This window comes from Xenia sp. Carnegie-2017, unplaced genomic scaffold (assembly GCF_021976095.1).
Source record: "Xenia sp. Carnegie-2017 unplaced genomic scaffold, XeniaSp_v1 HiC_scaffold_23, whole genome shotgun sequence".
Lineage (NCBI taxonomy): Eukaryota > Metazoa > Cnidaria > Anthozoa > Malacalcyonacea > Xeniidae > Xenia > Xenia sp. Carnegie-2017.
In genome coordinates this window covers 17,050,960-17,064,641 of record NW_025813486.1, presented here as the reverse complement: position 1 = coordinate 17,064,641, position 13,682 = coordinate 17,050,960, and the positions used below count along the sequence as shown (strand labels likewise).

The following is a 13,682-nucleotide window of genomic DNA, read 5'->3' as shown; positions in this document are numbered from 1 at the left end:
CTTTAACAAGCAAAGTTTTCTTCATTTTCAAGAGTAAAAGGTGTAGAACTCTTTTAGAGCATTTCATGAACAATGCAAAGAAAACTTTAAGCTTCCTTAGCGCAGTAAGTAGAGTGTCATTGTTATATTGAGCAACCACAAGCTATCTGAAGGTTGGGAGTTATACTCTCCTACGAGGCATTAATGATATACATTACTTTTACATTTTTAGAGTGTATGCAATTATTCGAAAAACATTGTTGTGTTAGAAAATAACAAATACCTTTCACCATTATGCACATAAAAAGTTGATAAAACAGAAAAATTAAAGCTTTTATAATAAGAATTGCTCTGGGAACCAAAGGCCACGCCTTAAATATGACATATTTAACAGTGAGTGCTAATTGGTTGTTAATATATAAACGAAAAGTCGAATTATAAAGTAAATACTTCTTATTGACATCAATAAATACTTAGCATCAGCAAATGAATAACTACTTTTAATAAGTATTTAGGTATTCTTGCAAACAGTATTTAAATTCCAGAACAACTACATACTATTGTTAAAAAAAACCTTAATAGTTTTTCTTTGACATCCATGAATACTTAGCATCAGGAAATGAATAAAATATTTTCAATATGTATTAAGGTATTCTTGCAAACCGTAATTAAATTTCAGAACAATTACCGAATGGTGCGCTAAAGCCTCGTTAGCGCAGTAGGCAGCGCATCAGTCTCATAATTAGAATTCATCGAGTAATCTGAAGGTCGTGAGTTCGACCCTCACACGAGGCAAACGTGTTTTGAATTTGTTTTAAAACTTTAGATTATAGATTAGTTCAAAAAACAAAGATCTTGGCAGAAAATAGCGATTACATAATGTATTTATTTTTCAAGAAACAGAAGAGAATTGGGAAAAATGAATTCTTAACAGTCAATTGTAACTCATCCTCTATAAAATTGGATCTCCTATAGTTTCGAAAAAAGGGTAAAAATTCAAAACATATTTCCATAACTCTTCAAAATGATGCTTTAATTCCAAAACTAATTGTTTATATGATTTAACAAAATATAATTCATATGATTCTATCTTAAATTCAGTTAAAAATATAACAAATTTCAAAAGATGCGATGAACCTTCACGATTTTTGAGAATTATGTTAAATCGGAAAGGAGGAAACAAAATCATGATAAAATGTTATGGTAGCATAGCACCATGAACCTTCTAAGAAGTTGAATGAACCAGTTGGATTTAAAACAACAACTAGAAACCAATGCCTTGTAGGAAGACAGAACTAAAAACCTTCACACAACTCCATAACTGCAGGTTGTTTGACGGGAGCGCTGCCTTCTGTTCTACCGAGGCTGTTTGCCATCGTGGTAATTGCTCTGAAATCACAATTTTTCTTAAATTGTTTAGTCTCTCCCAGTCATTTTAGAAATTTCAAATAGATAATGATACAAAAATTTTCCCTGTTTAGATCATAGTTCGTTGAACATAAAACTTGAAATAAAAGTGTACTTATGCTTGTTTTTTATTCTCTAGCATTTAGATTACATAATTTATGAATTCACATTGCTTGATAACACTTGCTATATTTGATGATACGTCACTTTAACAAGCAAAGTTTTCTTCATTTTCAAGAGTAAAAGGTGTAGAACTCTTTTAGAGCATTTCATGAACAATGCAAAGAAAACTTTAAGCTTCCTTAGCGCAGTAAGTAGAGTGTCATTGTTATATTGAGCAACCACAAGCTATCTGAAGGTTGGGAGTTATACTCTCCTACGAGGCATTAATGATGTACATTACTTTTACATTTTTAGAGTGTATGCAATTATTCGAAAAACATTGTTGTGTTAGAAAATAACAAATACCTTTCACCATTATGCACATAAAAAGTTGATAAAACAGAAAAATTAAAGCTTTTATAATAAGAATTGCTCTGGGAACCAAAGGCCACGCCTTAAATATGACATATTTAACAGTGAGTGCTAATTGGTTGTTAATATATAAACGAAAAGTCGAATTATAAAGTAAATACTTCTTATTGACATCAATAAATACTTAGCATCAGCAAATGAATAACTACTTTTAATAAGTATTTAGGTATTCTTGCAAACAGTATTTAAATTCCAGAACAACTACATACTATTGTTAAAAAAAACCTTAATAGTTTTTCTTTGACATCCATGAATACTTAGCATCAGGAAATGAATAAAATATTTTCAATATGTATTAAGGTATTCTTGCAAACCGTAATTAAATTTCAGAACAATTACCGAATGGTGCGCTAAAGCCTCGTTAGCGCAGTAGGCAGCGCATCAGTCTCATAATTAGAATTCATCGAGTAATCTGAAGGTCGTGAGTTCGACCCTCACACGAGGCAAACGTGTTTTGAATTTGTTTTAAAACTTTAGATTATAGATTAGTTCAAAAAACAAAGATCTTGGCAGAAAATAGCGATTACATAATGTATTTATTTTTCAAGAAACAGAAGAGAATTGGGAAAATGAATTCTTAACAGTCAATTGTAACTCATCCTCTATAAAATTGGATCTCCTATAGTTTCGAAAAAGGGTAAAAATTCAAAACATATTTCCATAACTCTTCAAAATGATGCTTTAATTCCAAAACTAATTGTTTATATGATTTAACAAAATATAATTCATATGATTCTATCTTAAATTCAGTTAAAAATATAATAAATTTCAAAAGATGCGATGAACCTTCACGATTTTTGAGAATTATGTTAACTCGGAAAGGAGGAAACAAAATCATGATGAAATGTTATGGTAGCATAGCACCATGAACCTTCTAAGAAGTTGAATGAACCAGTTGGATTTAAAACAACAACTAGAAACCAATGCCTTGTAGGAAGACAGAACTAAAAACCTTCACACAACTCCATAACTGCAGGTTGTTTGACGGGAGCGCTGCCTTCTGTTCTACCGAGGCTGTTTGCCATCGTGGTAATTGCTCTGAAATCACAATTTTTTTCTTAAATTGTTTAGTCTCTCGCCCAGTCATTTTAGAAATTTCAAATAGATAATGATACAAAAATTTTCCCTGTTTAGATCATAGTTCGTTGAACATAAAACTTGAAATAAAAGTGTACTTATGCTTGTTTTTTCTATTCTCTAGCATTTAGATTACATAATTTATGAATTCACATTGCTTGATAACACTTGCTATATTTGATGATACGTCACTTTAACAAGCAAAGTTTTCTTCATTTTCAAGAGTAAAAGGTGTAGAACTCTTTTAGAGCATTTCATGAACAATGCAAAGAAAACTTTAAGCTTCCTTAGCGCAGTAAGTAGAGTGTCATTGTTATATTGAGCAACCACAAGCTATCTGAAGGTTGGGAGTTATACTCTCCTACGAGGCATTAATGATGTACATTACTTTTACATTTTTAGAGTGTATGCAATTATTCGAAAAACATTGTTGTGTTAGAAAATAACAAATACCTTTCACCATTATGCACATAAAAAGTTGATAAAACAGAAAAATTAAAGCTTTTATAATAAGAATTGCTCTGGGAACCAAAGGCCACGCCTTAAATATGACATATTTAACAGTGAGTGCTAATTGGTTGTTAATATATAAACGAAAAGTCGAATTATAAAGTAAATACTTCTTATTGACATCAATAAATATGGTCAGCAAATGAATAACTACTTTTATGGAATAAAGATATTTAGCATGTATTGAAACAGAACATACATTGTGGAAAAAACATTAATAGTTTTTCTTTGACATCCATGAATACTAGCATCAGGAAATGAATAAAATATTTTCAATATGTAAAAGGCATTCTTGCAAACCGTAATTAAATTTCAAACAATTACCGAATGGCGCTAAAGCCTCGTTAGCGCAGGGATGCACAGACATGGTTAAAATTAGATATGGTAGAGTGATGGAATTAAGATGTAGCATGTGTTGAGGGTGATTATGGATTGGTTCAAAAGTACAGATGGTAGAAGGATGGAATAAAGATATGTAGGCATGTTTAAGAAGATAATAGACATATTGAAAAGTACATAAGAGAAATGATGGAATAAAGATATGTAGTATGTTAAGGAGGGATGATGGACATGGTGGAAAATTACATATGGTAGAGGTGATGGAATAAAGATATGTCCATAATTAAAAATGATGATTTATGTGGGAAAACTACATATGGTAGAGGTGATGGAATTAAGATATGTAGGCATGTGTTGAGGAGGGATGATGGACATGATGGAAAAGTACATATGATAGAAATGATGGAATAAAGATATGCAGGCATGTGTTAAGAAGAGATTATAGACATATTGGAAGGAAATGGAGAAATGGAATAAAGATATGTAGGCATGTGACATGGTGGAAATACATATGGTAGAGGTGATGGAATAAAGATATGTAGGCATGTGTTAAGGAAGGATGACGGATATGTGGGAAAACTACATATGGTAGAGGTGATGGAATTAAGATATTTAGGCATGTGTTGAGGAGGGATGATGGACATGGTGGAAAAACACATATGATAGAAGTGATGGAATAAAGATATGTAGGCATGTGTTAAGAAGAGATTATAGACATATTGGAAAAGATAATGATGGAATAAAGATATGTAGGCATATGTTGGAGGATGACGGACATGGTGGAAGATATATGGTAGAGGTGATGGAATAAAGATATGTAGGCATGTGTTAGGATGATGGATGGTGGAAAAGTACATGGTAATGGAAGGGATAATGACATACTGAGTAAAGCTTTGGATCTGAGAGGATAAGAAAAACTGAAAAAGCAAGGACAACCATACAAGACAATTGTAAGGTTAAATACTGGTGAGATAGAAAGCAATAAAGAAAATGAATGACATTAATTGGGCAAGATAAGAGTGGCAAAGTCTTGTACAATTGTGGCAACAATATAAACAATAAATTCAATTAAAAATTTGATGTCGCATCACAGACCCGTTAATTGGGGAGCACAAATTCATACAGGCATGTCATAATCTGTAGAAAACAAAGGATTTCATAGAAACTTAATACTAACATGCTTTTATGAACTTGTGTCTCCCACCCACCCCACCCCCTTCCCTCAAATTATTGAGTTTGCTACAGCACTGAAAATTTGAATGGAACAAAATATTTTACATATTTCATTGTGCCAAGCATTAAATTTTGTTCCTATACACAGATCTAATAAAGGCACATACAGTAGTCTACTATGTATATGAGATCAGACTCTTATATTTATATGATATTAATTAAACACTCCAGCAACACAGGCCTTTGTTCAACAGTTGAGTTTCAAAGGCATATATTCACTAGTTTGATGTGTGGGATCATATAATCAGGGTTATTTAGGTAATTTATGTTAAATGTTACGTACTGATGTTTCATGATTGTTGCACAAAACATTTAACTCTTCAGGAGTCAAAGTTGCTGACTTGCAGAAACTGCTAAAGACATTGAGCAAGAACTTCCTTTTCAAAACAAAGATTATAATTATATGAAATTTAATTACAATCTGCTAATATAATATCAACAAATGTTAATAATTCCACCAACTTTCACATTACACCTGATGTTATCTTTGCGAGAAAACTTGATTTTCTTGCAAAGTAAGGTATTTTCTATCAAGTAAAACGAGTCACATTTTGTGTAAATTTCAAAAAATACTCTTACTCGATGCCATCAATCGTAACCACATCACTGACTACACACAGAATCATTTCCATTTCCAATATAACCGCGAATGACTCAATAAGCGCCCTTCCCCGCTCTCCCTCCATCAAAACACGAGTTTTTACATAAATGTGCAACCCAATAGCCAACGGTGACCACCACCACAGTGTATTAAGTTTTGAATAGAAATGCCTGGAATGTCTCATATCAATTTAACTACCCAACTCCCCCAGATAGAACAATTTAATCTCAAAAATACATGAAGACACAGTTAATTGATCAATGTCAATACCCTCAAGTGAAGTAAAAGGAAATTTGCCTTCTCCAGTTCTCCACCTTCCCAAAGTTATTTTTAATCAAATTAGGTCAACCATCACTAAAACTTGCCAGCTGCTGCTTAAACAACCAAGTTTACTATATACATTTTGAAATTTGAGAAGTCTTCACCAAAGAGTATATATTGAAAATTTATTCAAATATTGGCACAAGCTTCACACAAATGTTAAAAATTCATTTTGATCAAGCAGAAATAAAACATTCCGTTTGTATTTAAGAAAAAAATTCACATGAAAATATTTAAAGAACTGTTTAAATTGTTATCAAAAACTGTCACAATAACTAGAAGCACTTCCTGTGCACAATTGAGGGTCCAGATTCATCATATTCTTGTTTGGAGATCCACATCTGTTGGAAGGTGGAAAGAGAGGCCAAGATGGAGCCACCAATCCAAACAGAGTATTTTCTTTCTGGTGGAGCAATTACCTTAATTTTCATTGTGGGAGGGGCAAGAGCAGTTATTTCTTTCTGCATTCTATCAGCAATACCTGGGAACATGGTCGTTCCACCAGACAAGACAGTGTTGGCATAAAGATCCTTACGGATGTCAACATCGCACTTCATGATTGAATTGTAGCAGGTTTCGTGGATACCTGCAGACTCCATACCAAGGAAGGCAGGTTGGAAGAGTGCTTCTGGGCATCGGAATCGCTCATTGCCAACAGTGATAACTTGACCATCAGGCAATTCATAGGATTTCTCTAAACTAGAGCTGCTTGCAGCTGTGTCCATCTCTTGCTCAAGTCCATACATAACACAGCTTCTCCTTGATGTCTCTGACAATTTCACGTTCAGCTGTTGTGGTGAATGAGTAACCACGCGTCGGTCAAGATTTTCATGAGGTAATCTGTTAAATCACGACCAGCCAAATCAAGACGAAGGATGGCATGAGGCAAAGCATAACCTTCATAGATTGGTACAGTGAGAGACACCATCACCACTGTCAAACACAATACCAGTCGTCGACCAGAAGCATACAGGGACAGGACTGCTTGGATGGCAACATACATAGCTGGTGTGTTGAACGTCTCAAACATAATCTGTAAGTTAAAATTGTTTAATTAATTTCAAGGTACAAAACAAAGCATGATCTTCAAGTCAATGAGCATATAGTTATGGAAGAAAAGCTCCATGTCAAAACTATTAGTTATATGTTCTTTGGAACATATTGCTTCCAAAGCTGACAACAAAGCTTGAGCTACTCTTCATAGCAAACTATGTTTTCAATTGAATATGCAAATTATTCATAACAATATTGACATTCAAATATGACGTTCAGTCAAACACAGTTCAAAGCCAAGATAATTTGTTTTAAAAATCGTGAGATAATTGGTGAATGCGCAACTAAACATTAATAAGTTTAAAGGTTAATTTTTAAAAATTTGCGGAATTAGACAATCAAGTATTCGTCTCTCTCGATTAGACGATCGAATATTCTTATTAAAAGCTTGTACGAACACTTAATTACATTAAATTGATTATACAAACGGCAAGTACAAATCAATGGACTACTACAAGCTACAATGAAAATGAGTTTGTACCCTTCCTTAAATATAATGGTTAAATACACATCTAGCGCAACAGGTGGGAAACTGTAATTTCAGTAGCTTCACAATTATTTCATGGTTAAAAAAAAAGACGTAACTAGTAATATTGGGCGATTCATCTATGTTTTTAAAAGTAATTGCTATAAAAGCACTTATAATTTGTAACAAATCGATTCCGTGAACGAGCATTTCTCAAATGGCAACATGTCATCGCAAATTGACGCTAACCGTAGTCTTTCAATAAGTATAAGGAATTCTTATATGCCTAACGTACATTCCAATATCTTAGAAAGAAAGTATGAAGCACATGATCCTTAAATTATTTCGCCTCAATAATAGGAAGTTTAACAGAATCGATAAACTGACTGACAGAATATAATACTATGCTAATGTTACCACTTAAATATTTGTACCTGAGTCATTTTCTCTCGGTTTGCCTTTGGGTTGAGTGGAGCTTCAGTAAGTAAAACAGGGTGTTCCTCTGGAGCTACACGAAGTTCATTGTAGAAAGTGTGATGCCAGATCTATACAGCAGAACAGTAAACAGAAATTAGGCGTTACCCATATCACTTTGGGAATGAAATTAAATAGGCATTTCAAAACATACAGTACCTTTCCATGTCATCCCAGTTAGTTACGATGCCGTGTTCAATAGGATATTTCAACGTAAGGATACCTCTTTTACTTTGGGCTTCGTCACCGACATATGAATCTTTTTGGCCCATACCAACCATCACACCTTGATGGCGAGGACGGCCGACAATCGATGGGAATACAGCTCGAGAGCATCATCGCCGGCAAAACCAGCTTTGCACATACCAGATCCATTGTCAACAACTAAAGCAGCAACGTCTTCGTCCATTATAGAAAAATTCTACGTTATTTAAACAGTTGACACAAGGCTTTCTACTAGACTGCAGCGCGGTGTCACTACCTACTTGTCGCAGGAGGAAGAGGATAATGAAAGTCGACAGTGACGTCATTTCCTCATGCTTTGTCTTGTTTCCTAATAATTTCGTTGTAGCATATTTCCGCTTGTCCAATTCATATTTTACGGTATATTTTAATTTATATTTTCGTGCGAAAACGAATCATTATTTTGCTAAAAAAATAACATTTCATAGCAGGAAAAAAATTCGGAAAACGGGCTTAACCACTCTGTCATATGTTGACACTTGACATAATGTACGGGATAAAGTTACAAATTTGTGACAAATCAAAAAGTTTAATACACCACAACTACAAGTTGTAGTAGAAAAACACGATGGTCGTTTGCAATCAAAATAAATGACCAAAAAATTATTTCATTAATAGATCAGGAGGGAGAGTGCTTAACTGGCATATTTCCTTACAGCATGCACAAAACATAAAATGTTCATCTTCAACATTAAGCCACAGTGAAATGAAACAGCTTTTTCAAGAAACTTTTATTGAAATCCACGAAGCAAAACAAATTTGAGTTTCAAAAGAAGTCAAATCTCAAAAATTCGATTCGTGCAAACATTATTGCGATTGTGAACTCTATGGCAGTCACTGTGTCATTAATATTATGGAATCACTATGTGGCAGTCGGCGCATCGCCCTTTGAACAATACTCACAATACCATGCTGTTTGTGCGTGTTCCACTTAAATGTAAAAAAAAATGTACAATGTTTGTACATATATTTTTCCTAAAATCGACAGTCTTAATATCCAAAGAGCAAACGAGGGTGTCACGTGGCACGTGCATGTGAGTGTTTGACAAAAATGAATTGTAACAAATTGAAATGGATCAATGAACACACCATATACTCTCACACATATTAATTTCTTGTCATATACTACATCATAAGAAACATATGAAACAGAAGAAAGCCCCAAGAGTATTGTTCTCTAAAACTAAAACAACATTCTGGTAAAACATTGGGAGAATGCTAGAAGATAATCAATAACAAACTTTTCCCTTTCTTTGTCTTTTGCTTTCGTGCAAAATGTAGTCTTCTTACATTTACACGAAATTAAATTACCCCATTGTCTGATTTGTCTGAACTTTAAAGAATTGTTGCTTCGAAAACACGTCGTCACGTGACTGCGCTTATCTAATGCATGATCAGTAATTAGCAAAAGAGGATTTGCCGTGAGGACGATATGATAAAGCCTACTCAAGAAATTTGCAAATTTCAAAACAATAAATCGAATCGACCACAACTTTCTACTTCAACCTACAAATCAACATATGCATGTTAATTCCCGAAAGGTCAGGCAATACAATTTAATATTTCAAACCTATATCTATCAATCCTGGGCTGACAGGGCGGTGTTTAGCATGTATTCGGCATTTTATGGTCGATTTGATGTATCGTCAAACCTATATTTATGTCAGCAATTTTAGGCGAAAAACTCGTTAGGAAAATATCATTCACTAGCTTCGTCATTCGAGCTTTGCATGCTAACGGATGTAACTTGTTTGTAAGCGAAATTGCATTTTGTGAAGCGAAATTGCATTTGTAAAATATATTGAATTTTAACTTTCAAACATTGTCTACCGATAATGCCGCGCAAGACTATTCAAAACAATTCATGCAACAACAGAACTAGTTTTTTACGATGGCCCATTTCACAAAATATTAATACAATTTCGTGTGATATCTGTTTGCTTAAAGCGGAAGTAGTAATGTTCTCGGTAATCAGTCTCTGTTCAAAAATCGCGAAATTGAACACTTAACAAAATCTTTAATGGTATTGAAAAACATGGTTATCGTCATAGCGGAATAAAATGCGCTCAGACGAATAGTTAAACAACTACTATGTTGTCAGCGTATGAATAGCCCCAAACCACTAATATAACAACTAATATCATTATCAAAGCATTGTCCACAACTAACTAACCCCAACAGTTTCACCCTGACACTCCAAGCAACTTTATGGCCAAAACTACCGTAATTTCAAAAAGAAAAAATTCAGAAGACCTGCTTATTTACACACAACTGTCTGGTTTTGTTGATAATAATTATCTAAAATATGGTGGCATGTTACTAATATCAGTCATGCTTCAAAATAAACACCAAACATTCACAGTTTACGCTTTTTATTTCTTTCAATTTTTTATCAATTTTTGTTGAACTGTACAGACTCCTAACAAAAATATGAACAATTAATTTTGGTTTCACCTTACATTATGAATTTTACAACCAATGATGAGTAAAATGTTAAATTGAAAATAGAATAACAAACTGTTCAATGCTTAGAAGCATTTTCTGTGCACAATTGAGGGTCCAGATTCGTCATATTCTTGTTTGGAGATCCACATCTGTTGGAAGGTAGAAAGAGAGGCCAAGATAGAGCCACCAATCCAGACAGAGTATTTTCTTTCTGGTGGAGCAATGACCTTGATTTTCATGGTGGGAGGCGCAAGAGCAGTGATTTCTTTCTGCATTCTATCAGCAATACCTGGGAACATGGTCGTTCCACCAGACAAGACAGTGTTGGCATAAAGATCCTTACGGATGTCAACATCGCACTTCATGATTGAATTGTAGCATTGCTCATGGATACCTGCGGACTCCATACCAAGGAAGGCAGGTTGGAAGAGTGCTTCTGGGCATCTGAATCGCTCATTGCCAACAGTGATAACTTGACCATCAGGCAATTCATAGGATTTCTAAACTAGAGCTGCTTGCAGCTGTGTCCATCTCTTGCTCGAAGTCCAAGGCGACATAACACAGCTTCTCCTTGATGTCTCTGACAATTTCACGTTCAGCTGTTGTGGTGAATGAGTAACCACGTTCGGTCAAGATCTTCATGAGGTAATCTGTCAAATCACGACCAGCCAAATCAAGACGAAGAATAGCATGAGGCAAAGCATAACCTTCATAGATTGGTACAGTGTGAGAGACACCATCACCACTGTCAAACACTATACCAGTCGTTCGACCGGAAGCATAGAGGGACAGGACTGCTTGGATGGCAACATACATAGCTGGTGTGTTGAATGTCTCAAACATGATCTAAATATTGAAACACAATAAGGAAGCCAATTAATTTTGTTGAAATTTGGCCATCGTCAACATAAATTGAAATGCAGTGACAAACCTGTGTCATTTTTTCACGATTAGCTTTTGGGTTGAGTGGAGCTTCGGTTAATAAAACTGGATGTTCCTCAGGGGCTACACGAAGTTCATTGTAGAAGGTGTGATGCCAAATCTATGATGAATATATGGGCGTTAACATACAACAAGGCAAAATTGTACAATTAAAATTTTTCTTGAAAACTTACTTTTTCCATATCATCCCAGTTAGTAACGATGCCGTGTTCGATGGGATATTTCAACGTAAGGATACCTCTTTTGCTTTGAGCTTCATCACCGACATACGAATCTTTTTGGCCCATACCAACCATTACACCTTGATGGCGAGGACGGCCGACAATCGATGGGAATACAGCTCGAGGAGCATCATCGCCGGCAAAACCAGCTTTGCACATACCAGATCCATTATCAACAACTAAAGCAGCAACGTCGTCATCCATGATAGCAAATTTCGAAAGCGAAGGGTAGGAAACTTTAAGTACAGTTCAACAAAACGTCTTGCAAGCAGCACAGGTAGTAGCAAACTGCCTCTCGAAGAATTTGAAACCATGTAATTTATGATCATTGACGTCACGTCCGGGTTTTCCTTTGCGTAAGCTTTCTGTTTTGTTGTCAGACTAGGAACGCAGAAAATTCGACGCATTTTGATTTTGCTTGTTCATTCGCATTTAGCTGCATTTTAAACAATACAAAATGCTAAATTATGCTTAAAATGCTTGTACTCTTTCATTCAATACCCAAATATTTGTTTTTTAAAGAAAGCCAAGGAAACAGTGGTGATATTTTGGTCATATTGCTGCATGGAACCTCCCAAAAAATCAATCTCCGACAAGGTTTCATCCTTATTAGGCAATTCCTGGGAAGACAAAATAAAATACTCAGACAGTGCAAAGTTACCATATATGGTAAAGAGATTGCTGATTGGTCAGCTCAAAACAACGTGTTCATCCGTGTGTTTTTAATGGCGTTTTAATTTCCGTTGTCTGTTATTTCAAACATAATATTAGAATCCATGTAGCAGCATATTCCTATGAATTTATACTTATTGCATAGTAAAGAAATTTTCAGCATTGAATATTATATTAAATAGATTGTTGTAGTAATTTTTAATGACTTTGTATAGAATACTTGGTATTTTTCCTTCGGTCAGATTAGGCGTCTCCTGAAATGCCTCACCAAGTATGTCAACATCGTCGAGAACGTAGAAAAGAATTAAAAGACAGGAATTAAACCAGCAATGATTGCTTACTAGATATCTTAGGAAGTCGCTTAGTTACATCAATGGTAGACTTGATTGAATTCCTCGAGAATTTCCTCCAATATGAATTACAGGTGCATATCGTTTGTTACTTATATGAACAAACATCTAATGTCACGATAAGGATTAATTTACAGAAACCAAGTCATCAAATTTATCATGTCTCAATACAGTTTACACTGTAGTTAACGGCTGATGTACTCTCGCGAAATACACCTCGGATACTACCGCTAAAGTTCTACAGTAGAAAATTTAGCACGTAAACGCAGTTACGGAGTCGACATTCTTTTAATCTTATTTAGTACTTATTTCTTGTTATCTTTCTACGAAAGCAGTTATCGTAGGCAAAATTTAGGTCAAGAGTAAAGTAAATGTAAACAATGTGAAAGCCTCTTGTACAAACCGGAAATGAAATTATATCCATAACAATATGAACATCACGATTTTGCAATAGTAACCCTTACGTTAAGAATAATCCATACCGAAATCGGAATTGATACAAATTGTCAATTTCAATTTCAAAACTGCTTTAAAGTTTTGACGTCCTGGCGCGGTTGTTCGTTTAAGCACTGACCACGAATAAGCTCCACAAAGTGAGCAACCCAACGTTGCTCATATTACGGAAATTGTGTTTGTTTTATTTTTCTCTTATGTATATTGCTCACATTACGAAGCTGTAAAAACCTTTCTATCTTTTACCAATAACAAAACAGCCAAAATGTTTTTACGCATTTCATAATCATGCAGTAGCTTTGTATTAATATATATGTACAGAAATACAAATATTTGATGCGACGAGTATTTGGAGTAAAGTT

At 34.5% G+C, this 13,682-nt stretch overlaps 1 long non-coding RNA gene, 2 other non-coding genes and 2 pseudogenes across 3 annotated transcripts; 3 read left to right on the top strand and 2 right to left on the bottom strand.

Annotated features, from left to right (window-relative positions):
• Positions 1 to 683: 683 nt before the first annotated feature.
• Trnam-cau lies at positions 684 to 774 on the top strand. The gene is given in 2 exon segments: positions 684 to 720; positions 739 to 774. It is a non-coding gene; the product is annotated as a tRNA-Met (tRNA).
• Positions 775 to 2,275: 1,501 nt separating this feature from the next.
• Trnam-cau lies at positions 2,276 to 2,366 on the top strand. The gene is given in 2 exon segments: positions 2,276 to 2,312; positions 2,331 to 2,366. It is a non-coding gene; the product is annotated as a tRNA-Met (tRNA).
• Positions 2,367 to 6,188: 3,822 nt separating this feature from the next.
• Positions 6,189 to 8,442, bottom strand: LOC124449390 (annotated as a pseudogene).
• A 1,210-nt stretch (positions 8,443 to 9,652) lies between these two features.
• On the top strand, positions 9,653 to 12,840 carry LOC124449391. The gene is made up of 2 exons (XR_006949378.1): positions 9,653 to 9,778; positions 12,368 to 12,840. It is a non-coding gene; the product is annotated as an uncharacterized LOC124449391 (long non-coding RNA).
• LOC124449389 lies at positions 10,593 to 12,151 on the bottom strand (annotated as a pseudogene).
• Positions 12,841 to 13,682: the final 842 nt, after the last annotated feature.